This window comes from Gopherus flavomarginatus, chromosome 4, assembly GCF_025201925.1.
Source record: "Gopherus flavomarginatus isolate rGopFla2 chromosome 4, rGopFla2.mat.asm, whole genome shotgun sequence".
Lineage (NCBI taxonomy): Eukaryota > Metazoa > Chordata > Testudines > Testudinidae > Gopherus > Gopherus flavomarginatus.
The window spans coordinates 17,929,198-17,951,641 of record NC_066620.1 but is presented as its reverse complement, the minus strand read 5'-3'; positions in this window follow the sequence as shown (position 1 = coordinate 17,951,641).

The window sequence follows — 22,444 nt, the reverse complement described above, 5'->3', positions numbered from 1 at the left end:
GTGCAAAATGAGTCTAGAATGTCACCATTCTGATTCAGCAGCATTTTTACATTCACTTTGCATGTATGAATGGCTATACTGGGTGGTTGGCACAAAGAATGAGGCGCTGCATATCTAACATGCTGTGGAGGCAGGTGGTGCAGCTATGATGTAGGGACCCTAGGCAATGAAATTCAAAGTGGAGAGTGGGCATGTTGCTGTTGGTATGGCAACGGCCTGGTCAGTAGATCTTTACATGTGCAGACCAATAAGGCCAAAGCTTCACGGAGGAGAAAACAATAAGCTGCATCTGCTGGTCCTTACCATATCCCAGCAATAGAGCCCATGAACATCAGCAAATGAATGCTGGGGCTGAAGATTCTGTATCTTAGTCCCTTCCCTACTATGCAAGTGTTCATGAATGCACAGCCCATTTACTTTCAAACTTCTTGGATTTCGCGTTTCGACATTTCCAAAGTCTAAACTGCGCCAGATCTTAAGTAATGTAAATCAACATAGCTCCATCTAAGGTTTAAAGCACTTGGGGATCTGGCACATGACATAATATTGCACTTGTTTTTATTGACAAAATAACTTGATTGATTCAAAAATACTGTAGCACATATTACAATAAACTAACTGTGTACCTAGGCTATCAATAGGTCTAACTAAGAACTCCAGATTCAAACACCTCTGAATTTTTCTGTAGATGTTTAAAATGTGAACACACATATGAACCTGCGTTTTACAAATGGACCTTGTCTTCACAGCAAACTGAAGCAAAGTATCCCGAAGTGAACACCCAAACTTTCTGTTGCTTGAAATCCAGATCCAGATCATAATTCTGAGGCTAGAACACATCTCTAATCTCGACATTAGCATGTATACACACAGTACAAAAGCTGTTTATCCCTAGCATTTTTGTATCATACAGCAAACATGTTCAGCTGAAAACTAAAATATCATGAAATTAAGATGTGAACTGGGGAAATACAAAAGGACCTTTTAGCCAAAATGTAATTATGTACATTAGATAAAAAAAATCTCATAACAGGAACAATTCAACCAAAAGACAGCTATATCTAGAATAAACGTAGGTGTATTGTCATTTTTGGAATTCTGTGTCATATGGTAGTAAAAATGCCCTTCTAACTAATTTCGAGAGTATCCAGTAATAGATTCTTAATGTTGAAAAACTGTGCTTGTGAATACAGTTTCCAGCTATTACTAGATTTTTGTATATCTTCTATGATCAGATAGCTAGTTGCAAAAAGCAAAAGCCATATGTAGTGAAAATGAGAGAACAATTTAACATGGTACAAAAACCTGGGATATCAGTTTAAAAACAAAACCAGAAATGCAATCCCTAAGTGAGCATAACTCGCCTTTGAAGTCAATGGGAGTTTGATCCCTATCAGGACAAAGGATAGGACCCTACAGAGGAAAGCAAATCTGTCAAAAATAAATGTTTCATTTATGGTATGCTTTTTGTTTGAAATAACATTTTACCTTCTATTTATAGTAAAGCAGACTAAACATTTCTGTATATATGTATTTAAAGTTTTCAGACAGAGAGTAAGGAATACATTTTACCTGGAAATACTAGAGCCTGAGCTCCAAATTGTTAACAATTGTATAAACTAATACAATGGCATAACATGCATTAATAACCCGCACTTCTACTGGCATATAAATCTAAGGCTTCTGCTTACATAGCCCAGCTCTGTGTGAAGTATTGGCTAGTCCTGAAAATCATTGTTGGAAGACTGCTAGGAAACAAATGAACTTGCAATGCATAGTATCTTAAAGGAAACTATAAATGGGATAGGTCAAGGACTAGGCATGTAAGCGACAGGAAAAATCTTCCTTTTAGTTTATACAACTTCAGCTTCCATGTCTGTGCAGATTCCAAATAAGGAATAGTAACTTTTCAAGGCACTAGGTCTGTACATATTTCCTGACCTTATAATTCTCACAGTTCTAGACATTCCAAGGTAGCGGGTCATTCAGACAGAGTTGTAATTTCTTGTACATATTTATTTCCAAAGTATCTTTTGCATAGTTTCCCAGTGAAATCATGTGCTGAAGCTGGGGAATGCTAAATAGGTTATTTTTCAAGCTTGCATATAAAGGGGCTGTCAAACTGAACTGTTTTGGGCTTATCAAGTAAAAGTACCAGAGCCACACTGGAATGGTTGTAGCTAATCCTTCCCAATGCTGCTATTAGCTGAACTTGCAACATTCAAACTGGGATGATGTGAGAAGTTTAAAGAGCTCACTCTTTACATGTTTTATTATTTGTGATGATTTCAATGATATTCAAAATAGTAGAGGGGTAAATAGGTTTGGATAATTTTGTGGGGGGGGTGATTGGAAATCATTTTTTAACACTTTTTAACAAATGGTTTCCAACCACCAAATACAGCTGTGTTTTTGCTCCTTTTATCTTTACTTTCCACAGATACTGTTGTGAGCTGCTGGCAAATATGTTTGCTGAAACAGTACCTTTCTGTGAAAAAGCCTCAACCATTTGTGAAAGCAGACTCAGAATTCACTATCATGATTCTTCAGAACAAATACCCAATTTTAACAGTTACATTTATTCAATCAAGAAACATAAAGGGACCACTCAGGCCATCTTGCATTTCAAACTGCAAATACTGAATGCTCAAAGCATATCACATACCAAGAAGCTGGTAAGCTACCCATAGGCTGAAATCCTCTTTAGGTAAATCATTTGTCCAACTATTTTGAAAAATGAACAAATTGCTAAAAATCATGATCTGTTTGCAGATAATCCATGACCAAATTGTTTGTTTACATGGAATTGTTTTGCCTTCTTCTGCCACCAAAAAAAGGACTAAAATTGAGAAGAACGCTGTTCACTGTTAATAGTTTGCCAACCTCAAAGCAACAGTAAAGAAGGATGCTGGCTTTTATCCAGAGACCATCATATATAAATCCAAATCTACTGTGCTTTGACTGTGGCCACAAAAAATATGCCTTGTGTCTATTCCATCCTATGGCACTGATTTAGGATGTCTCCATGGAGTTTTGGATGTTTTCTGAAGATTTTAAACTTTCATTAAAAAGTAAATCTAACCCTTCTGCTTGCAAAGATTACCTTTAAAATGTAAATTGGTATTCCAAAATTTTTCACTGAATAAAAGAGGGAAAATTCTATTGAATTTCACAATATTTCTACAAATTTTCAGTGGCGCTTTATAAAAACCTGATCAGACTGCATTTGGAATACAGGGCCAATTTTGGCCCTCATGTACATGTACATTTCCCCTTGCCCTCGTGATGAACATCAGGACAGAATTTGGCCCCTAGTGTCCTGTTCTGGTTGGCCTGTTGGAAGAAGTTTAAGACAGCTAAGCTGATAGATGGAATTGTAAGCAGGAGGCGAGAGTGAGGAAATTTGGGTTATTTAGTCTCTCATGTGAGAAGGTAATTAAGAGGTGATATGAATGAATGCTTGAGAAAGTTTCCTTTTGCTTTTTTATATCATTAATTAAAGTGTTAGAGGTATGCATAGATATTCTTTATTCTTAGAAGGGGGAATACTGCTGGTACAGTATGAGTACCGTACCTTATGGAAAAAAATTAAGAAAATTTCCACTACCTAAGGGATATCATTCAAATTAGCTTGATGATCTGAATGTGGTCATTGCACTAGCTAGAACTAGAAGATGTAAATTAAAGATTAAGAAGGGACATATCTAAATAGAATTTAAGGAGGTATTATTGGACAGAAGTTGGTGAACAGGTGGAACAGAATTCCTGCTAAGATGATAAAGTCAAACTGGTACTTATATATTTAGGCAGTAATTGGATGAATTTGTGGGATTTAAAAATATATTGAAGAGGCAGGATGGATTTTTCCCTTGGAGGCTAAAGCTGGTAATGAGATTGGGGGCTGTGTATGTGAAATTGTTTGTTTACATGGAATTGTTTTGCCGCCTTCTGCTACCTAAAAGCATTAAAGTTTTCAAACTGTAAAACAAAATTCTTTTAACTATTTTAAAGTAATGTAATTCCAGATATGAAAGTTTGATTGCCTGCATCCACTCCTATGCTACTGTGTGACGATAACATTGTACAGCAATCCATTGAGTTGTTGTAATTTCACTGTGTTAAATTAGACTCATTTTGACTGTCTACGGTATTGCAGTTTTCTTCTACTCTTCTTAAAAGTGTAAAGTCTACAATTATTTGCACAACATTATAGGTCATTTATCTTGTCAATCTAATATTCTTCCCTTATGCATCTTAATACCGCTATTAACTGTTATGGGTCATTTGTTATCTGTATACCAGAAAACTGCTTTCAGTGTTATTACTTATTGGTCATAATCAATTAGGGAAGTTTTTAGACTATGGCAGTCTTATATAAATACACTGGCAAAGTTCACCTCCTATGATTTCTGACAATTAAATTGTTCTGTCACTTTGGGACTCTCATTAATCTCAACTTGTCATCCTTGTTTATGCAGGTTATAATGGCCTATGTGTGTAAGTGAAATGAGATGCTAAAAGCCTTTGGCTGTTTAACTCTTTGATGAAAGTAAAATTGAAATACTTTTTTGAAGGGGTCAGTTGGATTTTTATGCATAAATAAATAGCACTTTGGAAATGATCACACCCTCTAAAGATCAGCTTTTAAATAGTACAAAGAGAAGTTTTACAAATTGATAAAGAAAATAGGGAGAGTTGAATTTAATATTACTGCTAAATTTTGTGTGCATGCAGCTAAAAAGAAGACTGTAGCAACTTTCTCCTCTCATTCAAGGAAGAGAAGTGGTAGGAAGACATCTCGTTCCAACAAACTGGGGAATATAATGTACACAGATTTTAGGTATGTTAAGAAATTAGTGTAACTCTGGATAACAATTTGACACAATGCCTTACAAAACCGTACATGAAAAATGTATTTAAACTTCCTTGGACTTGGGTCTTCATCCATGGACTGAGTCCAGGCTTTAGGATCCTAAACAAAGGCAGTGACTAGAGGTATGTGTGTTCAGGGTTCAGTTCCTCAGGGCTTTATAAACTGAACCCTTCAAGGTGGCTTGCATTGGACCCACACTTATGGGTCCTCTTTGAGGTTTGAATGTTAAATTAAGCCTCCCAGGAGACTATACTATTTTCTTCCTCCCCAAGTGTCTCCCAGCCCTCCAGGATCTCCTCTGCTTACCTCTTAGGTCTTCAATTGCATCCGGTGGTTTGCCCTCTTCTCATCCTGTTCTGGGGCTGAGTAGCCCTATTGTCAATCTTTAGGAGATACCACATGGCAACTCCACCACCACCACCACCACCATTTGAAGCCATTTGCTGCAAGCCACTGCCTCTTCTTCCCTGGGTGCTCTCTCATGTGGACCCCTGTGAGGTTCCAGTCTGCCACCTCTACAGTTCAGTACATATGTACAGCTACTGGAGGAGATTGTGAAACATAACTGCAGTAATGCATACATAATAGTCAACTCAGCATAATCCTTTCTTTGAGCATAGATGCCACGGTCTCTGTTTTTGCCATGCCTGAAGCTGGTGGGAACATGAATAAGAGTGAATCACTGGAGCTTAACTCAGTGGAAGAGAAAGTTGTACTGGCTGGGCAAGGGAATCAGCAGGAAGATTAGGTGGCACATGGGCAGCTATACTGCAGATAGGATTCAAAACTAACACTTTTTGGGTTATGTTCCAGGGTTCCTGGCCAAGTCCATTCCCTGGCTGTGTCCACCTACTTTGGGCACTGTTCTAGCTTGCCTCTGGCTCTTTGTACAGTGTGGGTTGTGACATTTCTCTGCAGGTAGGACTTTCTGCTGTGACCCAAGAACCTCTTGATGCCAGCAGGCAGATGGCACAGGTGCACATAAGGGTATAGGGATCCCCTGAGTTCACCCAAAAGGGGTCATGTAAGATCTCTTGTGTCACATTGATCATCATAATCATTGTGAGGTGTATGTATGGAAAACATGTGAAGGGTTGGTGTGTATATATACTAAAAAATATGTTATCTAGGTCTGTGAGTTAAGACTGGTCACCAAAAGGTGGTCCACATGCTTGTGTGAGGCAGGGAGCTTAGCTCACTCTGGCTAGTCATGTGTAATTTGACTATTGTATGGTTCATAGTGAATGCCAATTTACAGTTTGAGCACATTTCTATGCAATAGGTTGTGGGGGCTGCAGGAAAAAACAAAAACAGCAGGGGTTATCCTGTTTAGGAGTAAGAGAATGAACTTCTGAAACTATATCTGGAGTGCAGATGAATCTCCCAGATATTCCCATCTGTGAGGACAACCTGCCAGCAGCCTTGGTCTTATGAGAAGGGATCTCAGCCAAATTGGTTGAAAACACTGGGAAAAGGACTTGGATAAGCTGTCTTGTAGAAGATAAGGGAATGCCTTGTTAGGTGAATTTAGATTCTAGAAAGCATGTTATGATTTTGTTTTATGTGTAGCCATTTGTTTCCAATAGTCTTACTTTCTATCACTTGAATCTCTGTTCTTTGATAATAAATTTATTCTTGTTTTCACTATATATCTATAGCTATATCTATCAAGCTACCTCTAAATAGATATGTCAGTTTTGTGTGTTAAGAAGAGTGTTGACCCTCGCAAGCTGGCGTGTACTATTGCTTTGGGAGTAGCAAATCTGAGAGTTTTGTGGGTGTTCAGTGAAACAGGCACTGAACACTCCAGAGAGACGCTTGGAGGATCCATGGGTTGGTGTGTGCCTACCGCTACCTGTACAGAGAGAGCAAAGCCTTTGGAGGCCTGGAAGATAGAGCTTTTGTTGCCAGAGGCTGATGGAGTCAGGTGGCTGATCCAAAGCTGGCACAAACAAGACTTTCTCACTCTAAGGACAGATGGCAGCAAGGTACCTCACAACTCTGGGCACTCCTGGCAGCAGCACAAGGACCTAGAACTAGAAGCTGGCATTTTCTAAGGCATATCCTGGTCCGTGATCCACAGATGAAGTACTCAGGAACCATGATAATGAACACAGTGTAGATCGATAAACACAGAGATATTCTATCCAGGCATTGCCTCTCTTTTCTATTAGGTTCAGTGCATTTTTTTCCTCTGAAATAGAATATGATGTAATAGCCTTTCCTCTTGCATCTGAATCTTGCCTGCAGAATCCATGCAAATGCTCTTCTGGGCTGGATTACATCAATATGATACCCTGGAAGGGTATTTGAATGTATTAGAGAGTGTAGAAGGCAGCTGATCACTGCCTGAGTGGGTTAGTCGCTCTGAGCCCTAACCCCAGTGTTCCTTGTTTGGACTTTTCACTTCTGGATGCAAATCCAGGTGTTGGGTGCAAATTATCTTTATTTTTTTCCTAGGTGTTTTAGTGCCTATAAACTGCCCAGCAGCCACAGCAATGGATGCCCATGTAAAAAATATTTAATTGTTAAATTATTTCATCTCCTAATCTGTAGCTCAGCCTCTATCATCCTTAATGTCATGTTTACACACCTCTGTTAACAATGCTCCATTTCTGGTGTGCTCATGTTGGCCTAAACTATATGCAGCTACATTCTCTTCCAGTTTGAGCCTGTACATCGTCTTCCCATTCAGCTTCAGATAGGAGAATCACAGTAATCCTGCCTGTAGGTGACAGATGCATAGATCATTTTGGATAGGTCCCTCTCCAGGAGAAAGAGATGAAGTTACCTAGCAAGCTGGAGGAAGCTGTGATTGCCCACTTACAGAGGTACAGAGGTACAGCTCAGTGGAGTTACTTCTGATTCTCAGCAGCATGAAAACAGAATAAGGCCCTTTGTGTGTACAGGGTAATCACTGTCTCACATCCTAACAAACTGCACCACACAATTGATACATCTATTTCCCTGCCTACCTATCCACCCTAATATGGCCCCCTTGCTGTAGCATCTGAGTGCCTGGTTATTGAACTAGAGGATATATAAAATCAGCTTCACAGATTCAATCCTTTTCTACTTCACAATCCTAACAACCTATAGCTTCAAGTCACAGGGAGAATCTAGTACTTCTCTGCTGAGTTGCATTGAAAGCCTACATTAAGGACCAGCATCATTTACTTCTCCCCAAAATTGAAATAGGTGAAACTAGGAAAAGCTCACTGAGTTAACAGGAAAACTAAAAGAGCTAGAGGAACACCACTTTTATATGAGTGATCCAAGTCCAATTGTGCTGCCAAAGACAATAGAAACATATCAAATTAAGGAAATCCACAAAGCTAAATACGTTGCGTCAAGACTACTGCGAGCTCATGGTGTATCCCATATAAAGATACACTACAATATTTTGTAGCAGTGTGTCAGAGTACCATTATTAGAGCTTGTTGAAATTTGTCAACTGAATTTTTTTCTGTGAAAAATGGAGTTTTGTTGAAAATTAATTTTTGACAGAAAAATGTCATTTTTTTCATACATTTTTGAAAGGGAAATTTTGAAACAAAATATTCCTTTCAAACTGATATTTTTCATTTTGGTTTGCAAAAACTGAAAAAAATTGAAATTTTGACATTTTGAAATTTCAGATATTTTCCCCTATTTTTCTTTTTTTGTTTGTTTTGTTTTAATCACTGAGGGCAATGTTGAATGATGCCTAGGGTTATGGTCGGGAATGTCTTTTTATTTATTTTTTCTTCCTTCCACTCTAACTTTTCAAAACTTTTCCAATTTTAGAAAAGTTACAGAGCAGCAAAAAGAAAATGGAAAGAAACTGCAAAATTTGAACACACTGAAATTTTGAAATGTTGCAATCAGCAGAAACCATTCTTCTATGTTGTAGTAAATGGGGGAACAATTACTTTAAAATACTTTTTTTAAAACTGTATAAGGAACTGTCTTTGGAGGAAAGAATGCCAATAATATTACAAGCATTGTAACATCAACAATAAATTATTGCAAAATGGTGGATCGAAGTCATTTTATACAAACATATGTTCTGATTACAACTACCCTGAGGATAGGTAATATACAGAAGTCTTTAACTCCATGGAGCCATTGCAGATAAAACTATATAAAGGAAGGGGAAATAATAATTTGAGTAATACTTACATCTTATATAGCACTTTTCAGATATAGCTCTGAAAGCACTAAAAGTTTGTCTATACTGCAATTAGGCACCATAGTTGGCCCATGCCAGCTGACTTGGGCTCATGGGACTCAGGCTTAGGAACTGTTTAATTGTGATGTATGTAACCCCAGAACTTGACCAAACTAAACCACCACCATTTTGGGTGTATTTAGCTACCATTAAGTAAAAGCAGAACATCACATAGCTAGGAATAATTATTAGGGCTTTTATAGGCAAGGCCAAATTGCTGCAGCTTGCAGTTTTTGCTAATTACAATAAAGAAACCATAAAAAGGTGAATAAATAGCAACCTTGGTTTTAAATGCCCCTAGAATCATGGAATCATAGGATATCAGGGTTGGAAGGGACCTCAGGAGGTCACCTAGCCCAACCCCCTGCTCAAAGCAGGACCAATCCCCAACTAAATCATCCCAGCCAGGGCTTTGTCAAGCCTGACCTTAAAAACCTCTAAGGAAGAAGATTCCACCACCTCCCTAGGTAATGCATTCCAGTGCTTCACCACTCTCCTAGTGAAAAAGTTTTTCCTAATATCCAACCTAAATCTCCCCCACTGCAACTTGAGACATTACTCCTTGTTCTGTCATCTGCTACCACTGAGAACAGTCTAGATCCATCCTCTTTGGAACCCCCTTTCAGGCAGTTGAAAGCAGCATTCAAATCTCCCCTCATTCTTCTTTTCTGCAAACTAAAAATGCCCCTAACATATAAGTTTTATTGTTGTTATAACTAAAAATGCTTTGCTAATAAAAAATAATAAGGAATTTATTAAAGCTAAAAAAAATTAGATGTTCCCATTGATTTATTCTTAACATCGCCTAAAAAACAAATAGTTAAGTTACCACTGCTTTGCCTTCAAAAAATCCTGAGGGAAGGTCTTAGAAAAGGCTAGAGTCAAAAAAGAAAAGGAAATAGCCTGAAAGCAGAATCAGGCACCCTTCTGGCTCTCACCCTGATTCAAGCAGCACAAAGAGTGGCACTGTAGAAACAAGTGTCTGATATATTCCTGACACTGCCTAAAAAAAAATCCAATTAAATTACCACTGTTTTAAAGTGAAAAAACCCTAAATAACAGTCAATGTTCCAATTCATGCTGGAGCCTGAGCTCTGGGACTCTCCCACCTCTCAAAAGTCAACATCGCAATTAAACAGCCCTTTGAGCCTATGTCAGCCAGCCCCGACCAGCCATGGGTTTTCATTTCAGTGTCGCCATACCCAACGTATCATTATCCTCATTTCACAGATTGGGGAATTGCAGTACTGATAGATGAAGTGGGGTACCCAAGGTCACAGCAGGTCAGTAGCAGAGCCATGAATAGACTGCAGGTCTCCTGAATCCCAACCCAGTACCTTGCCCACTAGACCACTCTGCCTTACACTAAAGGGAATCCAATCTGCGAAAAATAGTAATAGCCCTAAATAGTTATCTGTCTCAGTATTAAAAATAATGTAAAGTGATACTGGTATCTGTCCCTGGAGGAACACATGAGCATAGCATGACATCCTACCAGTGAGTTTAAGAACAGCACTAATTATCATAATTCGTAAACCAAGAGGGGATCTAGAACACTGCAATAATTATCACAAATATCTTTAATAAATGTACACTGTAAGTTACTTGCAAAGGTGCTGACTAATAGTCTGGAAAGTATATTCCCAGACCTAATTCATTTCACTTGGGTTGGGATTATTTAAGAATTAGACTGTCATGCAATAATGAGAACCAACTATTAAATATGATAAACCTGTATAGAAGTGGAGGAGAACTCATGACAGTCAATCACTCGATTCTGTAAATGATTTAGACCATGTAGACGAGAACTCTCTGTTTTTCACTTTCCAAAAATGTGGGCTGTGAACAACATTCTGCAGATAGATTGAACCTTCTGTACAGTAAGGAAGGGGCTTGTATATAAGAACATAAGAATGGCCGTTCTGGGTCAGACCAAAGGTCCATCTAGCCCGATATCCTGTCTTCCAACAGTGGCCAATGCCAAGTGCTTCAGAGGGAATGAACGGAACAGGTAATCATCAAGTGATCCATCGCTGTTGCCCATTTCAAGCATCTGGAAAAATAACTAATGTTCAAATGGATTAATTTCCAGGTTTCCTAAATTAGAAAAGAGATAATCCTAGAGATACCTCTCCTCCTTTATCTAACTGTGAACCAACAGCTGCTGCAATTAGTTGCAATCTACAATTTTTTAGAGATGAATAAGTAGAAAGGAATTCCAAGAACATTTCTACACAGCTTAAAGTGAAATGAGTAATTTATACTGTGATGGGATATTCAAGTCATTTACACTTATTTGTTGGGTAGATCTCAATGCCTAAAGTACATCCAGCTGAGCCACATAATACACCAAAACCACAATCTAAGGTGAATGATATTCTGAAAGAACTACCACTTCTAAACCATATGAAAACAAACAGGTTGGCACTATGCACAGCTGCATTTAGTTCCCTGGGCAACACAAAGGGGCTGGAATTTGGCCACAGCTTCCAATCTGAGAATTGCCTGTCGAGTGGTACTCTCCAATAGCACAAACTTGGAAAACCCAGCTCCTACATCATCTGCCCACGCCACTATTCCAGCTTCGAACGTGCATAGAAGGCAGGAGGGGACATATTGGAAAGGATGGGTGAGGCCAGATGTGAGCACAGCTTTGCTCCACTAATTTAATTCACAAATGGAGTTTGATCCCTTGGTCATTAGCTAGATCTGCCCCATGGCTACTCTAACTTACATCAGGGCTAAGGCCAAGGCCAGGATGGAGAATCAAAGAACAGTATGCAGAAGGGAGATGAGAATATTGTAGGTTCTGATGCTGAAATGTGAGACCTACCAGTGCTGGCATAGATGGAATTCCACCCTAGAATCTGAAGTTAAAAACTGCTTTAAGAAAAAATGCTTTTCGAGATATACTAGCCCCCAGTGAGAGGTGAAAAGGAAGTTTAAATATCAGTGCTTGCTGCTGGAAATGTTGGGACAGCAAATGGTGCATTACTACTAAGATATTCAGGAACAGCCACTCAGATACTTTGGGGATGAGGTAATAGGCTCAGCATAGCTTCTGAAATAGACTTAAAAAACCCCCACCACACACACGTACACCTAGATTGTATTTCAGGTAGTGGAGTTAGCCAATTCACATAAAAAAATAAATATAAAACAAAAACCTTTTGCTCCAGATAATGTTATTTGTAAAGTAAGTCAGTCAGCACACATAAGCTTTTCCAACTGAACATAGCACACTGGTGCAGCAACCTTCTTGAACAAACTACCTTTGAAAGGAAATTACTGCAAATAAATTATAAAGCAAGTCTCTTTATAGTCATCTTTCTTAGGGATTCTGCTTATCTTTGTAACACTTGTGTTTCCCAAACTACCATCAATGAACAGACAATTTATTTAGACTGTAACTTCTTTGGGGCAGGGTCTGTTTTTTAATATATGTTTGTACATTGCCCAGGATGCAGGATCATGATCTGGATGCTAATGTAATATAAATAACAGAAGTTTGCTGAATGCTTTTATGTGATCTGCTGGATTTTACCCAGAAGTGGATTGACAACCAGTGTAGAATGCAAAACACATGTCTAATATGTTCCATCCAGTCTTCCCCATCTTGAATGCAAGCAGCCACCTTTTGTACTAGCTGAAATTAGGATCAGATACAGTGTATTGCAGTAGAATAGTCTCAAGGCAAAGGTGTGGAAAAGCTTGGTGAAGACCAAATCCATAAGGAAAGGGTGTAATCTTGTGGTGAGCCACAGATGGGAGAAAAGTGTTTCTGGCCGCTTTTCTAATTTAGGAATCGAGATGCAGTGATCAGGGCCTAGAAAGATCCAAAGATCATGAACCACTTTAACTGTAAGAAGGCAAAGACCCCTGTTTAAAAGAGCAGTTCTAGGCTATTCCAGACCCTCCGAAAGCTTTCCCCTGCCAATCTGCATTAGTTTTGTCTTCTTGGGGCTGATTTTACACCAGATGGTTTTAATCCAGATTTCAATCTCTTCCAGATTTTGGGAGAGCATAGAGCTGCTATGCCTGGGTCAGAAGAAAGGGAGATACATCTGAAAATCATCAGCATATTTATGACAATATAATCTATATTGCCTCAAAATGTCTCTCACATGACTGATTCTTGTAGGATTTTCCATGTGAGGAGAAGGACATCAGACAGCACCAATCTCTGGGAATGAGTGGAACCATGTACACTGATTGTCTCCACCCCTGCCAGCATTCGCAGTTGTGTCAACAGCACCTGTAGTTCATATGTTTCAAAAACAACTGAAAGAACAAGTAGTATCAGCAAGGATTACGGCATCTCTGCTCACAGGCCCGAGAACAGCAGTGACAAAACACCCATTCCTGTCTCATGTCTTGGTCTGAAGCATGACTGATGGAGAACCCAGAAGTCTGAGGATTTCAGATGCTGCTAGTGTTGACCTCTACCATCTTCTCAGTACGCTTCTCAAGGAAGGAAGAGGTTAGGGGCTGCGGGTTGGTGGCAATAGAGCTGGTTGGAAAATAAGTTGTCTTTCCACAAAAAAAAAATAGAAATTTTTGCTTTTTGTCAAAACTTTTGTTCCTCGGTGTGGCAGGGGAGGGAGTTCAATGAAAAAATATTTTCAGCAACTGAAAATCTGTAGGATTTGGAGTTGGCTTTTTCAAATGAAAACTCAAAAAAAATCAATGAAAAGAAAAATTTTCCATGAAAACTTCCGTTTTGTCACAAAAAAAGTTTTTTTTTCATTGAAAAAGAGGTTTGGAAAACAAACTTTCAAACAGCTCTGACAGTTTGTCCTCCATCAGGGGACCTTCTGGCATACTGATCTGGGTTTATATAAAAATTTTCTTCCACAATAAAAATGTCAAAGCTCAGAGGACTGCAAGTGATTTATTTCTCTACTACACATATCTGTCTGAGGGCCAGCTCCTGAAGTGGTGCAAGTGAAACCAAGGGTGCGCTGCTGATTTACACCAGCTGAAGATCTGCCCCTAAAATCTCTTAATATGCCCTATGTGAAATGGAATGTTTAATGTTTTTAATTTAACAATCCCTCATTAAAACTAATCTATAAATAACCTTCTGTATCTATAGTGAATTACATTAAAACAAAAAAGTCACATTTAGGGTTTTCTATAGCAGACTATACACACAGATGAAAGTACTAGCTGACTACCTTTCTAGTCAAGTAAGACTCATAAATTGACACATTTTGGTTAATCTATATGTTGAGCATGTTACACATCGCTGTTATAATGCAGACATCTAAACTTCAAATGAGACGAAAACAAACATAAAATTAGCACTGTAGGGAACCCCACACCAATCAATTTGTGTTGGGTTTAACACCTTATTTTATGTATCCTTCTACATAAACAGTTTTATATTAGTCCTTGATATGGTGCTTTCAAAGAATTAAATGTTGAGCTGTTTAAAAGCACTAATTGGCAGCTTCAATGCTATGGGGAGCACATTTGTTAGTAAAATCTTGAAAATCAAGAATACCCCTTGAGCTAGCTGTTTGTGTGTGAAATAACTTAATACAAATATGATATTTTTAACCACAAAACCTTCCAGAAAAATAATCAATCTGGGAAGAACTATAAACTGTACTTTTCTGAACAAAGGAAGAAAAGTGACTGACTATCCATATGAAAGCAAAGCAATAAAATCTCCAAGAGGTGTAACTTCATTTATAAAACAAAGCACATTTCATATAAAGGTTTAGAAATCTACAACTTTCTACATACACAACAATAAACCTATGTTAATTGGGTTTAGTTTAAACACAACCAGCAAAAGATTTATTAAATTAACACTTAGTTCCTTTCAATCGTGTATAACAATGTCTAGGCTTTAAAAAAGTAACTTCAGTGGAGTTATATACATAACATGCACATCTAGCCACTCCGTTATGTTTTATGTAACAAATGTATTTTAATTTATAAAGCATAGAAGTGTACGTATTATACACACTGAGATATTTTCCACCTAAAATATTTTAGGGGGAGGAGATCATTTACATCTAGCTTGATCACACTAATTGTGTTGTCGACAGTTGTAATTGCTATGTTTTTTCTGTGTGTTACATATGTTTTATGTTAGTGTTTAAAATTTTTGGAGCATGTAAATACTTATATTCTTGAGTGCTTAAAAATTACACTAATTTTTTAAATTACTCAAAAAAACTTACAATAATTCCTACACTATTAAAGAGGCAACGTATTTTTAATGTGCTCAATGCATTATAATTGGGAGACAAGAGACTAGCTGAAAAATGTAGAAGCATAGAGAAAATCCTGGTTCCTACAAAGTAATATTTAAACATAAAATGCTAAGCACCTCAGGATTTACAGATAATTAAAAGCAAATAGGACAACACTATCATATTCTGTTTGGATTATAGCCCTCTAGTCCCTTCCATGTGATATTATAGTCCCAGAACCACACAACACTTCCCTGTTTAAAACCTTTCTCAGCATATTTCAAGGAAAGATGGTTTGAACAATGCTTTGTACTATAAATTCCAGGAAGAAGGTTTCTGGAAGTATGTTTACATTGCCATATTTAAATGAAGGGCAGTAGTTTTTATTTATCTATTTATTTTACTCTGAAGGGATTTTTTCATGCCCAGCTTTAGAGCAATTATTTTTTCCAACATGCTAGTTTTCCTCATCTTTCCTAGAAGAAAAAAAGAAAAGTACAGTGACAAACCATGCACATTTTAGCTAATGTCATGATAATAATCATGCTTTGCTATAACTCATGGTAGTTTATAAAATTGTCTTCAGATATTGAAAATTGTTCTTATTTTCTATTGGTTTTGTTTGTTTCGGGTTTTTGTTTGTTTCTTTGTTTTCTTTGGGATTTAAGGAGAAATTACTACACAAAAAGCTATTTCAATTCTTTCCAGCTTTGAGCCACTATTAGAAACAGACTTATTCAAAGCCCTCCTATATTTGCTGTGAATATATTTTTAAAGTATTTCTCTAACATAAAAAAGCTGGCCAGAGCTTAGACTTTTTTTTAATGTCATGCCTTTGCTTTTTATGGTGTTTTATGGTACAATCTAATTAGTATCTTACAGTGCCCTTACATGTAGTTAGAGTGTAGTGTTTCATTAAATACACTGAACATTTTATTTTTGGGGACCTTTTTGACACTCTCTAAGCTGTTTTAAGCAAGCTAAAAATGTGTTTTCAGTCAATCAAGCCTCTCAAAGATAGGTTATCCACCTCCGGCTAATGCCGGACTGTAAAACCTGCACCATTTCTGACCGCACGATACACTCTGTTATTATACTCGTAACTGCCCACAGCTATAGAAATCAGAAAAAAGACAATTCTTTCTGGTACTTCATAAAGCCTACTATAACAAATTATCTGAAGATTAACTAATAGCAGTTGCAGCATTGGATGATTAGTCAAATTAGGCTTGACTGATTAGGCTGATGCTTCCTCTGCTGTACTTTTTACCCTGTCTTCTTGGAGCAGTTCCTGGCCAGCAGAGGATACAACCGAGTTAGTAACCAGGCCTAGCTTTCAGTCTGCACCAGGGCAAGACAGAAGTGAAAAAGTCAGTGATGTCTCAAGCTTATCTAACAATTGCTTCCTAAACCCCATAAAGCCTCTAATGCCTAAAAGTCTATTGCACAAATCCATATTTCCCAGGACCCAATATGCTGTATAAACCCAGCATATTCCACAAATTAAATCTCATACACATAATTGTGGGACCAATGGTAACCTTGATCCAAAATGTCATGATGGATTAGAAAGAATGCATTGTGCTTGCTCCTTTTACTTTGGGGAGACAATTCATCAGTCTAAACGGAGAAGTCCTGTCAGAGCTTGCTGCGCAGTGATCTGCAACATCCTGTTGATTTTGTTTTTGTCCTGTGGAGGGCACCAGTATTCAATGCCATGTCATGGAAGTGGGCATTTGGTTGAAATTTGGGAAGAAAAGGGGTTTGTTTTTTTGTTTGTATTTAAGAACAGAGTTGTCATTTACCTTTGTCCTCAGCTCCTCTGTGCAAAGTTATTACATTTTCTTTCACCTTTGGAGAGTTGAGAGAAGACATCATTGGAAGCTTTGAAAAGTCTGAGGGTGCTCTAGTCCTCAACAAAATGCAAGAAAAATTTTCGTATGTTAGACATCTCAAGACAGGCCAAGCTTTCTCTAGTACCATCAGAAAAGCCACTGATGTGAGTGAGGCCTTTCATGGGCTAAGAAGAATTCACTTCTGGTTGCAGTGGAAGAAAACTCAGGAAAAATCTAGGCTTAAATAGAGTTTATATTTAGCCATAAGATGATCATCCTGAACTCTCTACAAAGACCTTTCATTTCCATCTGGAATGGGTATACGATAACCTAGTCAGGCCAGCCTCTCAGTCACCAATCAAAACACTGACTCTTGACATTTGCCTAATTATCTTTTCTCATCATCAGTCATCTCTTGAAGTCTTTGCTTCATTCAGATGCCAGGTATTTCCTAAATTAATCATGTCATTGAAAGCGGCATCTTTTCATGTAAATGGACTTTATTATGTGGATCGAAAAGCCCCCCTTTTGAGCTGCAAAAGCCCATTTGTAGAGAAAGTGTCTGAAATCTGACATGCTGCCTTCTCAAGAAAGATTCTTAGTGGTGACCTCCCAGCAAGAGCTAAGCATCCGTCACTAGGAGTGCGTGTGTGTGCTGCTTACACCCTTGGGCTGGATGCATGCTAATTCACCCCATTGTTTCAGGGTGAGTGGCTTTCCAGTCCTTATGAACAAAGCCTTTTTGCATAAGCCTCTGTTTACAATTATTTTATGTTCACATCATCCTATGATCCAATCTTTATTCCTGATATAGCAGGCGATGGAGGACCCCTTTGTTTTCTTGTTATACTGGGGATTACAAGCAGGATTTAGCATGTTAGCAAGGACACTCCTCTTTCATTAAATCTCACTTGACAAATGTTCAGGATCATAGGATTGATCAGTGCATTGCATTGTTCATCTTACCTCTAAGTTACAAAGCGGCACTATCTTCAAACTATGCTGATCCACCAAAAAAAAATGTGCAGTAGTTGATTGTGTGTGGTCAGTGTTATATGGATAAATAAGAAATTAAAAATGAGAGATTCATCCCCCAGAATATTGTCTGAACTTTAGCCCTATTAGACGAATGTTCTAATTTTGCTCATATATTTAGTTCTAATGTGTTATACAACTAGCTGAATGGTGTGACCGAGGATTTATCAGCTCCAATAATACCATCCTGTATTTAGATAGTTCACTTTAGTGTGTCTGGTAACACATTTACAAAGTTCTTACAACATCTCAAACTCATTTTCTACCCTTTGGAGCTTTAAAAAATCCATGCTAATGAATGACTTAGTTTCCTTTGGTGGCATTACAGGAGAAAAAGATTAATTGCATGCAGAAATCTATCTGTAAATTCAAAATAAAAGTTGTGGTGTTAACTGAGCAAAGGCGCAGAAATGAAACTTAATGTTAACATTCCATTATTGCTTTAGAATAATTGTACATGTTAGGATCGTTCTCTTCGGACCAAAAACTGTATGACCAAGTTGATCAAGAAGGAAACAAAAATAGAAAAAAATTACAGCTATTCCGTGCATTTGTATCATACAAAAATCATACTTTCACGGATGCTAGACTTAGCTAGTGAAGAAGATATATCTAATACTGTGTGTGCCTCTTTCTTTGAATGGGGGAATAGAGGATATATAGTGTTGGTAGTCTTAACTTTTCATTTCCTCACTTTCTAGTATTTTTGTTACAAATAATGGTGATACAGCAACTTTAACTGATGTACACTGCAGTATGCAGTATTGTTGTATCTGTTTCGGTCTCAGGATATTAGAGAGACAAGGTGGGTGAAGTGATACTTTTTACTGGATCAACTTCTGTTGGTGAGAGACACAAACTTTTGAGCTTACACACAGGTCTTCGTCAGGTCTCTCTCACCAACAGATGTTGATCTAATAAAAGATAATACCTCACCCACCTTGTCTCTCTAATGCACTGCAGTGTAATTATTATTGGTTTTATTTATTTATTATTTGTATTGTAGTATCACCGAAGAGCCCCGGTCATGGATCAGGGCCCAATTGCACTATGGGCCAAACAGACACAGAACAAAGAGATAGTCCCTGCCCCAAAGAGTTTTTGTGTTTTAATTCAGGAAGGGGATAAAAAACAACCCTCACCAGTATGGATCATAAAAAATCAGCAATGCAAAGTCTTTCTGGATCCATCTTAAGAACAACCTTTTACAGCCAAAGATGCTGACAATGATGAGATGCCGCCTAAAAGAAATATATTAAATATTCACTATAAATACATTTGAATTAGATTTTGTGTATCATGCACTGATATTTTTGTATTTTTTTCAAAGTTATTCATAGCTCTGGGAAACCTGTTTTCTCAGGAGCATCTAATTATTACCATTAGCATGTAACTGGTATGTGTTTCTTTGCTAGGGTGAGAGAGTTAGGGCTTTCCATATCAGTGAAGTGCTGTGTGTTACAGTTCCAGGTAGAACCAGTTGATATAAAAAAAAATTAAAATAGTTGTTTCCATTTCACAAAGTTCATAATAGATCATTTGTAATTTTTTTGAAATTCTTTGCAGAACCTTTTTTTTGAAAATTTTTGAGGTTTTGACATTTTATATATTCAAAAACTTAAAATGTTTTCCCCCATTCTCCCCCCCTCCCATTTTTGCACTGAGTGCAATAACATGAACTATGTCCTAAGAATTTTTTAGGGTTTTTTTTCATTTTGATTATCTGATAACTGTTCAAAATCAACTTTTGAAAAGTTAACTAATAGCAGAATTATGGAATTTCATGTATTTCTTTTTCTATACTGTAACTCTTTCAAAGAGAAGGATTTGGAAGAGTTGAAAGAAAGAAAGAAAGAAAGAAAACCAAACAGAATTCTAGACATCATTCATTAAATTGCGTTCAGTCGCTAAAAGGAGAAAGTGGAAAAATGATCATTCAAAATTTCAAAAGTTTCAGTTTTGACAAAAAACTAGAAAATTTTGGGAAAAAAAACAAAAGCAAAAGCTTTTTACAAAAGTTTTCAGTTTGGGGAAAAATAGCCATTTGTTGGTTGAAATAGGTTTTGAATGAAAATTTGCATGTGATTCCAGCATGTCCTCCCTCTGCTAGTAGAGCAAACAAAGGGTTAAAGGTCCAGGAAGGGAGCTAGGAAAGAAAAATCCCTCTGTTAATTGATCTGCCTGTCTGGTGAGGAGGACCAGCTGAAGCTTGTCAGAAAGGGCATGAGCTGAATCAAGCTTGGGGCCCTAAGTAAAAGTACCGACACCTGGAGAGGGGAGGGGCTTGGTCCCTATATATGCAGCTATTCAGCTGCTCTTTTAAAGTGGGTAGACAAGGGAGATGTTTAAATGGTGCTGAGAACAGATTTAAGGGATAATATTGTTTTCATTGGAAAGCAATAAGGTTAAAGTCTATAAACTGCATGTAATGCTATTATTTTGCTAGCTCGTATGTATTTGTGGAACATGCTGGCATGTTTTGGAGGTACCTTTCTGATTATTCAGAAGACAGGGTCATTGGGGATCTTATCCACAGGCATCTCACTTCACAAGAAGAAACAGCATTCTTATCAAAGCTTGTAGCAGCCCAATTTGACTTCAGATGAAACAGCTCTAGGCAAAGTCCTCCAGTGTTATCAGCCCATGCCTTTTATTCTAATTATGAAATGACAGAAGAGATTTCAAAGTCACCAAACATTTCCCCTTTTCCTTCCTGCCCCTGTCCTGCTGCTGCCCCCACACCTACCCACACAGGCAATCTGACTATGATTCTGCATGCCACTTTGTGTGACCCTGCGTTTACAGCATTAGCTTATGTGTGTACTTTTGAACCTTTCTAAGAAGGAATAATATCCATGCAATAAAATGAATTCCGTTGTTTTTAATAGAAAACCATCTGATTTCTAACTGCAGGGCATATCACAAATTGGTGGTTTGCAGGATGAATGACTGGAACTGTGTGGATAGATTACAGCCCAAAGTAAATGAAAAAAATGAGGACATACAGCTTCACTCTCTGTTACCATTTGTACTTTTGCAAAGTGGGTGTAAAAAACTGACAACCTGCCCTCACTTTGCTCAGGGGTAATTGGCTACATAGTGCACCAGGCAGCAGAGTCAGGTATTTAGACTTCAGAGTAAGTGGAGGAGGGAGTAGCAGAGTATTGAAAGGCTGTCTACGTTCTAGAGTATTTTTTTTAGTGATGGCTGAGTTAAATTGTATACAGGTTTAGGGTTTTCACCCTCAAAACTACATTTTATTTAAAGATGAGCCTAAGCCTGACATTTGCAACCAGGTCCGAACTTCCTTCAAATCTGAGCGGGTCAAAGCTGGAGCTTTGGTTTGGGTTTGTCTCTGTACACAACGTCTTGCACACGAGGGTCCCAGGCCTGGGGCTCCTTGGCACTAACACAATACAAATTAATAATAATATAAGCGCACAAGGCCTGGATCCTCAAATTGAAATGAATAGGAGTTAGGTACTTAAATACCTTTCTGGATGTAGGCCACAAGAGTTTATGTAGCTTTCATTATTCTGTCTAGAATTCGCATATGCCATCAAGGGGAGTGACAAGCTAGTCTGTTCAATGCCAAGGTGTCTGAACACATCAGTCCAAAGATCAGAACATGTATGATTGTACACTCGGTTCATTTGCAAGCTATTCAAAGCTGCTTCTTTGAATTGTGCTTGAGATAGCTGAACACATACCAGCAATTATGAAAAACGGAACTAGACCCCATTCAGCAACCATTACGAATGTGCTTAACTTCAATGAGAGTTAAGCACGTACTTAAAGTGAAGCAGGTGCTTAAGTGTTTTTCTGAATCTGCGCCAGAGTTTACTGAAAAATAACTGAAAATTAAAGTTTCTGTTTAGGACAAATTATACGGCCAGCTGCCAACCTGATGCCAAGCCTCCTCCTTTTTCAACCTGGCTTGGCACTGGCTATAGCAGAATCCTGATAACTATGTAAGAGTCCACCAGATCAAAAGTGAAGGAAAAAGACAGAGGGGCCAACCCAAGAAGCAGTAGTGGGATGTCATGAAGACAAACATGTTGATATATGGCGTGACAGAATATGGCATTGAACAGAACACTTTGGGAGGAGAGGAGTCGTAGAGTGGATCCCATCTGATGGAATTAACACAAAGCAGAACTGAAAAATCACACTCAAATGTTAGTTCTTTATTGATTATATGTTATTTGTTAGGCAGCAGCCAGTTAACGTTACAGAACAGTGTGTTATCTGTGCTAAATGTGCTAATGCTGAAGCCTACATAATT